Source organism: Ipomoea triloba, chromosome 1, assembly GCF_003576645.1.
Source record: "Ipomoea triloba cultivar NCNSP0323 chromosome 1, ASM357664v1".
In the NCBI taxonomy this organism is placed as follows: domain Eukaryota; kingdom Viridiplantae; phylum Streptophyta; class Magnoliopsida; order Solanales; family Convolvulaceae; genus Ipomoea; species Ipomoea triloba.
In genome coordinates this window covers 23971986-23984506 of record NC_044916.1, presented here as the reverse complement: position 1 = coordinate 23984506, position 12521 = coordinate 23971986, and the positions used below count along the sequence as shown (strand labels likewise).

The 12521-nt window shown below is 41.8% G+C and overlaps 1 long non-coding RNA gene across 1 annotated transcript; it reads right to left on the bottom strand.

Annotated features, from left to right (window-relative positions):
* Positions 1-1988: 1988 nt before the first annotated feature.
* LOC115999204 lies at positions 1989-4659 on the bottom strand. Its single transcript, XR_004094001.1, has 2 exons — positions 4601-4659; positions 1989-2138 (listed from the first exon to the last, which is right to left on the bottom strand). It is a non-coding gene; the product is annotated as an uncharacterized LOC115999204 (long non-coding RNA).
* Positions 4660-12521: the final 7862 nt, after the last annotated feature.

Below are 12521 nucleotides of genomic sequence, written 5' to 3'. Positions count from 1 at the left end.
ATTGCCAAGGATATTCTCTTCAGAGCTATAGACGAAACCATCTTCCCAAAAGTAAGAAAGTGCAAAACGGCAAAAGAGGTATGGGATACTTTGATGTTAATTGGTGAAGGTGACGAACAGGGAAAGGAGAACAAGCTCACCGTGGCCATGAAGAAGTTCGAGGACTTCAAGATGAAACCAGGGGAGAGCATCGACAACATGCCGAGATCAGTGATCTCGAGAAGGAGATCCCACAAAAGGAACTAAACCTGAAGGTCTTACGAGGCCTTACCAAGGAGTGGGAGATGAAGGTGATCACAATGCGTGATAACAGGGATTTGAAGAACACCACAACCGACCAACTATTCAGAGATCTCAAAGCTTTCGAATTTGAGATGTTTCCGAGAGATGAGGACGTGGTGGACAGACGGAATGTGGCTCTGGTTGCTGATCAACCATCCACTTCCTCAAGGTCAGACCCTAATCCCACTAATCTTTTATCTGACGAACAGTTTGCTCTCTTCATGAGAAAATTCAGGAAGTTCATGAAGAAGACACCGGAGAGCAATACAAGTTCACCTTCCTCCTCAAGAAGGAAAAATGAGAGATACACATCCAGAAGAACGGAGGAAGAAGATCAAGGTCTATGCTACAACTGCAGGAGACCAGGGCACTTCAAGGCTGAATGTCCTTACCCACCAGTAAGCAAGCATCAAGGCCAGGAAGGAAAGGATTCCAGAAGGAAAGAGGAATCCAGGGAGAAGCCAGCACAAGGTGGCTTCAAAAGTTCATCAAAGACACATTTGCGCAGGAAGGCGCTTGTGGCCGAGGAACTTGAGAAGGCAATCGAGGAGTCAGAGACATCGAGCTCCGGCGATAGCAGCAGCAGCTCAGAGGATGAGAGGGGCTCATCTGTTTATACACTACAGAAGAGGAGGATCAATGCTTGATGACTATTAACAATGAGGTAACCTCCACTTCTACATCTCGCTGCTCAATCTCTACTTCTCAATGCTCTTCTTTTAGAAGTGATGAGGATCCCTTCGAGACCATGGAATTACTCAGGAGGGACCTCAACATCGCTAATAGCACTCATGCTAAAGTTCTGGAGGAGAACAGCAAACTAATTGCTGAAAGAGAAACGCTTAAGTATGTCTCGAAAGAGAATTCAGAGCTAGCTCTCAAAGTAAGCAACTTAGAAGCTGAGATCATCCAACTCAAGGAAGAGTGCAAAGCTCGAGAGGCTAGTGAGCTCAATCTTAGAGAGGTCATTGCATCATATACTAATTCCTCCAAGGCAGTGGAGAAAATGGTAAATGATCATAGGCCCACAAATGATAGAACCGGACTAGGGTTCCATCAGAACTGTCTCTCGAGAGATAAGCAGACCAACGGTTTGGGAACTTCAAATAATAGAGGATCTCAACCCAAACCGAATAAGGATCACAAAAGACCAACAGAAAAGACCGGAGTAGCTATTCTTAAACCGTCCCTATACACCAACAATGCGAAGTATAGGAAAGCTACGAAGAATGGCCGGGTTAACTATATCGAGAAATCACCTAGCCATCTCTCGCAAGGCCATTCCGAGTACAAAAGAAGCTACACTCCATATAATGCGCCTCAAGGCAAATATGGAAGGTCTGAGATCCATAGAGTTATGAACTCACGGGTGGAGGAAGGCAGCCACTACCCATCCGATGAGGACTGGTCACAAGAATATGAACCGTGGAACAAACCCCAGTTTCAACGGTACCACGTGACCAAACAAGCTATGAAAGGCATGGTGCGTAAGTTCGAGGTCAGGCCTCAACCTAAACTGATCTGTGCACCTAAGAAGCCCAGAGTCTTTGTGTAACACCCCAATTTTCAACTCTTACTTGTATTACAAAATCACTGATAATGCGTCGCGGAAGCTTACATCTAGCCAGCAGAAAACCGGGTGTTACCGCCACGCTTAGGTATCTCTCCTATACCCAAACGTTAAGGCTAAACTTACAACCTCAAAATGCAACATCAAACTACAACATCAATATCAAACTTAATACATAAGGAAGTCCTCCTTCCAGAGTATCTATTCTAAGATAGAGTAGACCTCAACCTGTACTTCTCTTCTGTTCAGAGCTTGCTGGGCTACAGGGGTCCACACTAATCTGCAACTGATAAGAACACATTGAAGTGTAGTTAGCGCGACGGCTAAGTAAGGAAATCTAATGTCACTTAAAAGTAGACAAAGGTTTGAAAACACGCATAAGAGAGTTTTGTAACTATACCCATTTGATGAGATTTCACCTGAAAATAAGTTAACAATGAAGACTTGTACAAAAAGTGTTTAGTGAATCAACATTCACCTGTCTCTTACTTGAAATCCATCTACCTAGTTATACACTTATATAAATTCCACTAACACTACATATGTCCATTCTTAATACTATTATTATAATGGTACGAACCCATAGTCAACCATTTATGAATCAATCGATTCCTAGCACCATTCATATTAACATCCTTAATCTTGCTCCTTATCATAAATTTCAGTCCATATTACAATCCAATTCTCATCGGTACTCCATAATCATACTCATCATCACAGTCATAATTATATAAGCATTTAAATAGTAATAACCAGCTTACCATAATAAAGTTAAAGATATTCCAATTAACACCACCATTTCCTTCTCATTTCCACCACCTTACCACAACCTAGTTATTCCAACTAGGGGAAGCAGATCTAGGACCTTTAGTGTGCACACCCCTTGTCGGGATTCCAAGCCCGCAGGTTAGTCACTAGCTCTAGTAACCCTGGATATGTTTCTACAAGGTTACTCAACGTGGTTAACACCAATCACTTCAGGGCCCATTGTTTGTGAATCCATTGTGAATGTTAAAAGGAATAGTCTCCAACTTCACACCATAATTTCATTTTGTCTCATTCTTTACTTTCTCACTTATGCACTTTAAACAATATAAACATACTTTCGCATATATATATATATAATAATAACGTAATTATGATCTCTTAACCCATCATCAATGTCAAAAATTACCATGATTAGAAACTAAGCCTAATTATCCTCTAATTATAGTAGCATCATCACCAACAATTATCATATCATGCTTCACATTTAATAATTACTATTAAACCATGAACCCCTCATTGCCACACACTTCATTATCACCATACGGTAATATGCATCCTCACCTATAATCGTCAATTAGCTCAACAACTTAGTGACATCACCATTATCAATAACATTATTCATTATTCCATCATCCTTATTTAACTCTATCCTTAGCAGTAATTTCACCACTAACAAATCATATAAACAGATCACTTCGACAACAATAATATTAACATCATCCCTAAGCTTCAAGCAACAACATCATCCATAACCCATAAGTAATTCATACTTAATAACTACTAATTACCTCCTCACTATACTTAATCCATATCTAACCCTTAACCTTAATTTCTTCATAATCCACCATCAATGACAACATTACAGTACCTTCAACACCACTAATTTATAATCTCATCCTCATTATTACTTCATCAAAATTTAATTATCATCACCCAATCATCAATATACTTAACATAATCAGTTCATCATTAATCCTTAATCATTCCCAAAATCAATAATATTTGCACTTAAACACCTCAACATAAAGCTCATAAATTCCTATTTCAACTATCACTAAGCATCCTTAATCATTATAAGTCCATAATCAAACTAATTAGTCACCATAACCCATAATTTAGCAATATACTAATCACCATTAAGCTTAATAAACGCCACCATCATCAGTATCAAAATCGGTCCAACATCATCATGTTTATACTCCTAATAATCTCTTAGGATCCTTACCATTCCATCATCTAACATCAACAACAATCAAGCTTAGTTTGATCTCACGAACATCAAACAACCACATCATCTAAACATCAATAATCAATAATCAAGCTTACACCATTTAATCTTACTCTCGAACCTACTGGACTCCACTGGACGCGCAGTGGACGCGCGTCCAGGTCCGCGTCCAACACGTTCTGCCTATTCTGGACAGTAATTCAGCTTGGCGCAGTCCGAAAGATTGAGCCGGTAAAAATAGTTCCCGAACTCTTTTTCACTTGAAATTTTTATGGTAGAACCCCAACTCATAGTACTTGATGTCCGTAAAAAGTTTTGGGCATTTTGGTCCGCGAATAAACACAGAAAATTCCATCTTTGCCCTTGGCAGTGTGCTGTCCGGAAATTTTGTCTCTCTCTGGACCAATTTTGGGAAAAATTCCGAAAACTATACTTATACTATTCCGATCATTATGAAATTTTATATGCGGGTTCTACACTTATAGAACTACATGTCTAAAAAAAATAGGATCAAAATACCTTACCAATTTTTCCCAATAAATCTCGGAAGTTACTGCCAGAATCTACCCTGATTTCCTTTCACTATTTTCACAAGTATAAGCCTATATGGACATAAATACAACATATACAAGCATATCCAAGCTATGAACATGTATACAAAAATATTCCCAAAGCTCCAAAACACCATATTTCAACCAAATAATCAATTATCTAATTTCAAGTGACTAAACCAACTTAAGGGAATTCCTTACCTCAACCGGGTTACTAGTTCTCGTAGAAGGCTTTTGGAGTTGATTTCCCCAATTTCACCTTAAACCCTAGGATCAAAAGCACCACCATAACAAGAGATTTCAAGAAATTACTCTCAAATTCATGCTCTAGGAAGGAAAATAGAACTTTTTACCGAATAAAATCGAAGATTTACCGAACGTTCTTGAGAGATGTGAAGGAAATTAGCTATGGAAGCAATGGAGGAAGAAGATGATGAAGATGATCTCTTTCTCTCTCCTCTCCTCTTCATTTCGGCAAAAGCAAGGGAAAAAGGAAAAAAAAAATTGGCTTTTATACTACATCACAATCTTATGTGATAAGATTGGAAAAAAAATAATAAAATAATAAAATATCTTCCAACTTATCAGTTGGGGTCTAAACAGATAAAGTTTCGGTAGAAAATAATCCAGATAGAATAATTTCCGAAACTAAAAATTTATTCCAGACTAACCCTCAAAATTGGGCTAGGTTCGGTGCACCGCGAAATTTAGTGATGTATGATCAAAATAAATTTTCGCTGCTATGAGCTGATTTAATTAAATAGGAAATTCAAGAATAATAGTATGGTGTCTAAAAATCCATTTCCTATGACAAACGGGTCCGAATACTAGCTCTTAAAATTTTTACGGTTCGTGACCGGGACGTTCGATCGCAGCTTAATAACAACTATACTCACTTATAAAAATTCTTTTGAAATATCTGAAGATCATAACTTATGAATGTCAACGCCTTAGGATAAAATAATAATGTTAGGAAAATACGGGGTATTACACTTTGCTAGCATTCCTTATGATTATCAATCGTATAACGGCTACATTGCACCTAGGCCTGGAGTAATGGGTCCAAGGTATAAATGGATGCCTAAACTTACTGCCCAAAGTTACGTTTCGAAAGGACAAAATCTGTGAGGCTTGTCAACGTTGCAAACAGATCAAATCCTCTTTCAAAAACAAAGCCGAGACATCATCCACTAGACCACTAAGTCTTCTTCATATGGACTTATTTGGCCCGGTGGATCCACCCAGCATGAGAGGAAGGAAGTATACGCTTGTGATAGTAGATGACTACACAAGATTCACCTGGACCGTGTTCTTAACCAAGAAAAGCGAGACAAAAGTTGCCTTACCAAACCTTTTGAAGCAGGTTCAAGTTGAAAAGGATGTCTCGATACTAAAGATTCGGTCAGATCAAGGTGGAGAGTTCGTTAACCAAGTGATCGAGAGCTATTGCAACGAGAACGGGATTCATCATCAGTTGTCAGCTGCTCGAACGCCTCAACAGAACGGGGTTGCTGAAAGGAGGAACAGAACTCTCAAGGAAGCTACAAGGACCATGCTCTCACAAGCCAACATATCACAAGGATTTTGGGCAGAAGCAATCAACACAGCATGCTATACCCAAAATCGGTCCTTGATCGTGAAAGGAGTTGGAAAGACTCCATATGAGTTGTGGAATGGAAGGAAACCGAATGTAAGCTACTTCCACACATTCGGGTGCAAATGTTATGTCTACAACAATGGGAAGACTCAGCTAAGAACTTTTGATGAAAAGGCAGATGATGGAGTATTTCTAGGATACTCATCGACAAGTAAAGCATTCAGAGTCTTCAACAAGCGGAGATTGGTGGTTGAAGAATCCATACATGTCTCTTTTGATGATAGAGCATCGACAGATCAACCATCAAAGTCAATGGAAGCAGCTGAAAGTTCTGAGGAAGCTCAGCTGGAATCGATCGAGAGGTCAGACTTACCTCTCGATGGAAAGCAGCCTGTAGTTCGAGACATAGCAGAACTTCAGTCAGAATCAGATGATGAAGAGACTGCCAAGAAGAAAGCTCCTGACTCAGTTGATCCAATCCAGATCACAGATGATCAACCCACATCTCAACCAACAACCGAAGAGTCAACTGAGAAGCCACAACCCGATTTAAGATGGCTTAGAAGTCACCCCGCTGATCAAGTGATTGGAAATGTACGTGACAAAGTTCGAACCAGATCAGCATATAGAGAAAGCATGCTTGCTTGTTTTCTATCTCAAATAGAGCCTAAGGTGATTGATGAGGCTCTAAATGATCCAGACTGGGTGCAGGCCATGCAAGAGGAACTTCATCAGTTTGAGAGGAACGATGTTTGGGAACTAGTTCCGAGACCTCATCATCAGAATGTCATAGGCACAAAGTGGGTTTTCAGAAACAAAATGAATGAGGATGGAGTTATTGTTAGGAACAAGGCCAGACTTGTTGCTAAAGGATACTGCCAGGAGGAAGGAATAGATTTTGATGAAACCTTCACTCCGGTGGCACGTCTCGAAGCCATACGTATATTTCTCGCATATGCCGCCTTCAAAGACTTCAAGGTATATCAAATGGATGTCAAGAGCGCTTTTCTGAACGGACTTCTTGAAGAAGAGGTGTACGTTGAACAACCTTCGGGTTTCTTGAAGGACGTGGGAGCTGACAAAGTATTCAAATTGAAAAAGGCACTTTACGGCTTGAAACAAGCTCCGAGAGCTTGGTATGATACCTTATCCTCTTTTCTACTTCAGTGTGGGTTCACCAAAGGCCTAGTGGACAAAACATTGTTTAGAATTAAGGATGGGGATCATATCTTATTGGTGCAAATCTATGTGGACGATATCATTTTTGGAAGCACCAATCCAGACTTGTGCGAGAAGTTCTCCAGGTTGATGAAAGGGAAGTTCGAGATGAGCATGATGGGAGAACTCAACTAGTTCCTTGGATTACAAGTGAGACAACTTAAGGAAGGTATCTTCATCAACCAGGAGAAATACACCAAGGATCTGCTCAGGAAATACAACATAGAAGGGAAATCCTCAGTCAAAGTACCCATGGGAACCTCTCTACGTATCGATGTTGATAGTGAAGGTCGAGAGGTCGATCAAACTACATATCGAGGTATCATCGGATCTCTTCTTTATTTAGCTGCTAGTAGACCAGATATATCCTTTGCAGTAGGTGTATGTGCTAGATTTCAGGCAAGTCCTAAGGAGAGTCACTTAAATGCATCTAAAAGGATTCTTAGATATCTCAAGGGTACGCAAAGTGTTGGACTTTGGTATTCAAGAGGTGGATCTTTCGAAATAATGAGTTATTCAGATGCGGACTTTGCCGGATGTAAAATAGATCGAAAGAGCACATCAGGGACATGTCAGTTTCTAGGTGGAAGACTTGTCTCATGGTTTAGCAAGAAACAACATTCGATAGCTACAAGCACCGCTGAGGCAGAATATGTAGCAGCTGGAAGTTGTTGTGCTCAGATTTTATGGATGAAGCAACAATTACTGGATTATGGTGTTGAATGTAAAGAAGTTAAGGTTATGTGTGACAACACTAGTGCTATAGCTATTACTCAGAATCCAGTGTTACATTCAAGGACAAAACACATTGATATCAAGTATCACTTCATCCGAGACCATGTTGAGAAAAAGGATATAACTTTGGAATATGTTGCAACGGAGGAGCAACTAGCAGATATTTTCACAAAAGCGTTATGTGAAAATAGATTCTCTCAACTAAGGTTAGAATTGGGAATGATAGAATTGAGTTGAATGGTCAAATCCTATTGTCTTAAATGTAGTGCCATGAACTGTTCCGCATGTGAGGAGCGGTTTCATCAACTTTATGGCAGCTTTGGAGTTACACAGCATTGAATGGTCATTCATGTAGCATCCCGTGACTCTACAGTGTTAAATTTTTGGGCTATAAATAGAGGGATTTTCTCAGCAGTTTATGTCATCGACTTCTTCATGGAGAAGAAGAAAGGAAAAGACGATGTACCATTCTTGTATAGAGGAAGGAAATCAGCAGCCAAGTCCAAAGACTTTCAAGGAGAAAACTATCCAGAATTAACGAAGGGTGAACAGATTGCGGAGTTTCCTGATAATCCAAGCAAGCATCCTATTCCCATCCAAGGTGAATGGATCCCCAAATGCGAGGAGATTCACAACGGTGGGATACTGGAGTCAGGAGAAGAGTCCCGTATAAGTGGGACTCCTACCGCTGCACATTCTGGAAAAGGATCTCCCTCAACCAAATGGAGAATCAAGGGAAAGGGAGATGGAGCCTGTGAGGAGGGCAGCAGCGGAGAGGTAGAGAAAAACAAGAAAAATTAGCCACCTCTAGTTCTATTACTCAGATAAATAGAATTTTAGATGGCTAGTTCTTGTTCTAATAATAGATTCCTATATGGCTATCCAAGGCCAAACAAAAGTTTCTAGGGAATCTAATAGGATATTGATTCATATGTAATGTACTTGGAAATCACTAAATGAACTTAAGGAAACGTTCCAAGTAATATCCTTTGGATGAATCAATCTTGTTTCTTTCATCGCAATCTGTGTTCGACAGATAGTTCGAGAGATACATGTTCAGTTTGCCTATATACGTTATGTCTCGAAGAAGGGTAGTTCGAGAGATCACTTCGAAAGATAACAAACTGACTCTCTACGTATCTCTAAATGGAGGAATAAGGAGGGTTAGGGATCAATCACTCAGGGGGAATATCCTTAACCATTTAATGCGTTGCTATTAGATATTCCAGATCAAGACGGATGAATAAGGAGGTTTAGGGATCAATCACTCAGGGGGAAGATCCTTAAACTAGTATCGACGAAGTGTTCACCTTTGAGAGGTGAAACTGATGAATTCAACGGATATATGTGGAACGGCTATTTTAGAAATTAATGATCAGCCACGTGGTCTTCGGTTACCTACGGTTTTCCATGCTTAAAGGCACTATCTTAATTAGTGGGAGCATGCTCATAAAGATATCTTATCTTATAAAACCCAACTTTAAACCGTCCCATACTCTTTCCCAAAAATACCCTTACCTTAAGCTACACGCTGACCGTTATAAGGGATATTTTCGACCTTTCAATTCTTTAAAATTAACCGAGATCTCAAGTAGGGCCAAACTCTCAACCCTACCCACATATCCGACCCAAATCCACAAGATATAAAAGCCAAATCCATCATCCATACCCGGATTCAAGCTCAAACCGAATACCCAAAATCCCCAAATTACATACACTGTACACATTCCCTCTAAAACATCAAAGCTTTCAACAATGGCGTCCGAATCTTCAACTTCAACCTCATCTTTCTATGCATACCAGAAGGAGCTGGAACACATACGCTCTCAAATCAAGCAAGTCAAGGCTGGGAGTATCCTTGACAGAGATGGTTTCGTTGCTCACTCGACGAACCCAACAATGGCAGAGAAAGTCCTAAAGAAGTTCGAGAAGGCAGGACTAATGAAGTATATGACGCATGACCACCGAACCATCCACGACCTCGACTTCACCGAATGGTTCGCTAATGCTAAGGTCACGAAGGGCAAGATTGAAAGCCGCTTCAACGAAATCGACATCACGACCTCTGTTGGAGACCTAAGGGCAGCATTTGATTTTGCCGCATCAGAGGAGGCAGTCAAGCACCTCTCGGATTACAACTTGAACAAGCAAGCGTTTTGGAACAAAATCCGATTGGAGAATGCACCGCCCAGAGCAACCTCTGCCCTCCGCAAGTTCCATTTGAAGGAGAGGTTTGCCATTGCCACCGACCTCATCATGAAGTTCATTCTCGGCAAGGTGTCCGGAACAGATGAGATTAATCTGGACATTCTCAAAATCCTCCATGCCATCTGGAACAACAATGAAATGGACTGGGCACACATCATCTTCAACTTCCTCAAACAACAAGTGCAGGGCTCAGTCTCAAACACCAATCTGTCGACCAGTAAAAAGGTTGGTTTCGGTTTTCTTGTTCAATATTTACTCAGTTTAAAGGGTTTGCAGTTGAGGGAAGGGAGAGAGATTCATCGAAATACCTATATGGGTAGGACGAAATCTCAAGCTCCAAAGTCCAAGGGTGTAAAAATTGCACCCTCTCCCTCAAAGCCTAAGGGAAAGGGCAAAAGGAAGGCTCAAACTGAGGAGGAGAATTCTGATGATGAGCTTCTGGGTACACTGATCAAAAGGGTTATTTTGCCAAAGAGGGCTAAAAGAGCCAAAACTGTGGTTGTCACCCAGACTCGAGAGGTGACACCTCTGTTATTCGAGTACCGTTTGAGGACAGGGCACAAGCCCAGGGGGAACCTCAGGCTACACTGGCCGCTGAGGTTGAGAGAGTGACCCCTACCAGATCCATCTCGGATGAAATTATTGTTGATCTGTATGTCGATGGTGCTGGTATTGCTGATGAGTCTTTGGATATGCCTCGAGAGGTTGAAGGCACTGGGATCAATGATCCAGTGCAGGGTGATGCTGAGGAACCACGACAGGTGGTTCGAGAGATAACTGCTCCAGCAGCTGAAGCTCAAGACTATGTGGAATCTGCTGACGATCAGGGCACTGTGGTCAGGGACCCAGTGCAAAGTGCTCAAAATGTGGAGTTGACACCCACTGAATCTGTTCAAGTTGAAGGAACAATAGCCAGAGTGACAGCGACTGTGGAGCCAGGTGACGATCTCTCGGAACACAATCGAGAGATCAATACGCAAGTAGTGGAAGCTGCATCAGCGACAGAAATCCTATCTGCTGAATCTCATGATTTGAATGATAATGCCACTGCTCAGTTAGATCACCATGATCTCATGATTTGAATGATAATGCCACTGCTCAGTTAGATCACCATGTTGAAGATGCGTCTAGCCTGGATGAATTCTCCAGGGTTCTTCGATGGATCAACTGGAGAACAGGCCCTTTTGATCAACTGGTTGCACGAGCAGCAGATATGGAGGCTGAGGAGATCTTCGCTCTAAACTACTTGAACCTTACAGAACTCCTAGCCAATGAACTTTTAAACCTTGCCCATGAGATGCACGTGACTAGGAGGAATCTTGGTCGATCTGACAAAGGAAAGGGCATAGCTGCTGATGCACAAGAAGCCGAAGCCGAGCCTGAAATAGATCCTGAAGTCGAAGCAAAGTTTCAAGAAGATGTCAGGCTCGCCACTGCTCTATCCTTGGGACAGAATGTAAAGGATACGAGAGGTCCAGGGGAAACCTCAAGAGTTGCGAGAAATGATGCTGAAAATCCTATACCAACAGCCGCAATTCCTTTGTCCCAAGTGAGTAATTCTGCTCTGGATGAACAGGTAGCAGCATCGAGAGGTGAGTCCGAGACCTCTGAAGCACTTGAGGTGGCACCCAACTCAGTTCTACTTCTGCCACCACCTAAGTCCACACCCTCGAATGACACCGATGAAGCACAGACAATTCGAGAGGGTGAAATTCCTTTGCTCACACTGCCGGGCTTTCCTATCGACATGGAACTGCCATCACCATTTCTGCTACCAGATGACACAGCATCAACCTTTGCTGCCAGAATGGTTGATAGACAAAGATGGAGTGCACCAGCTGCTCCTGAACCGATAGTCATTCCAGACTCACCGGAGCAGACTGACGTGCAGCCCAATGAGCAACAAGAGCAGACTGTTCCAAGTCCTGCTGGTTCGAGAGGTAACGAGGAAGCAGTTGTGCCCATCAATGGTGGAAACCAGGAAGCACCTGTCGATGCACAAACTCTCTTCTCAACTCCAATCCCACCAGCAGATGATCAAGTTCCCAGCTCTAGTTCGAGAGGTGACGCTGAGGAAGATCTTCAATTGGATGGAAACCGGGAAACATCCATTACAGGAGTCTCTCCCTTAGCTGATCCAATCCCACCAGTTGCTGAAGCTGAGGTTCCAGGTTTGAAAGGTGATGAGCGAGAAGTGATCCATCCCTCAAGTGGAAACCGGGAAGCGTTTGATATGGAGCTACCTTCGAGCTTTGCACCCAGTGTCCCTGCTGATCCTCAGGAACTCAATCGAGAGGTGGACTCGCAACTGCAAGTCATGGGTGGAAATCTGGAAGCACCCAAGTCCCCTCCGATAAAAGGTAC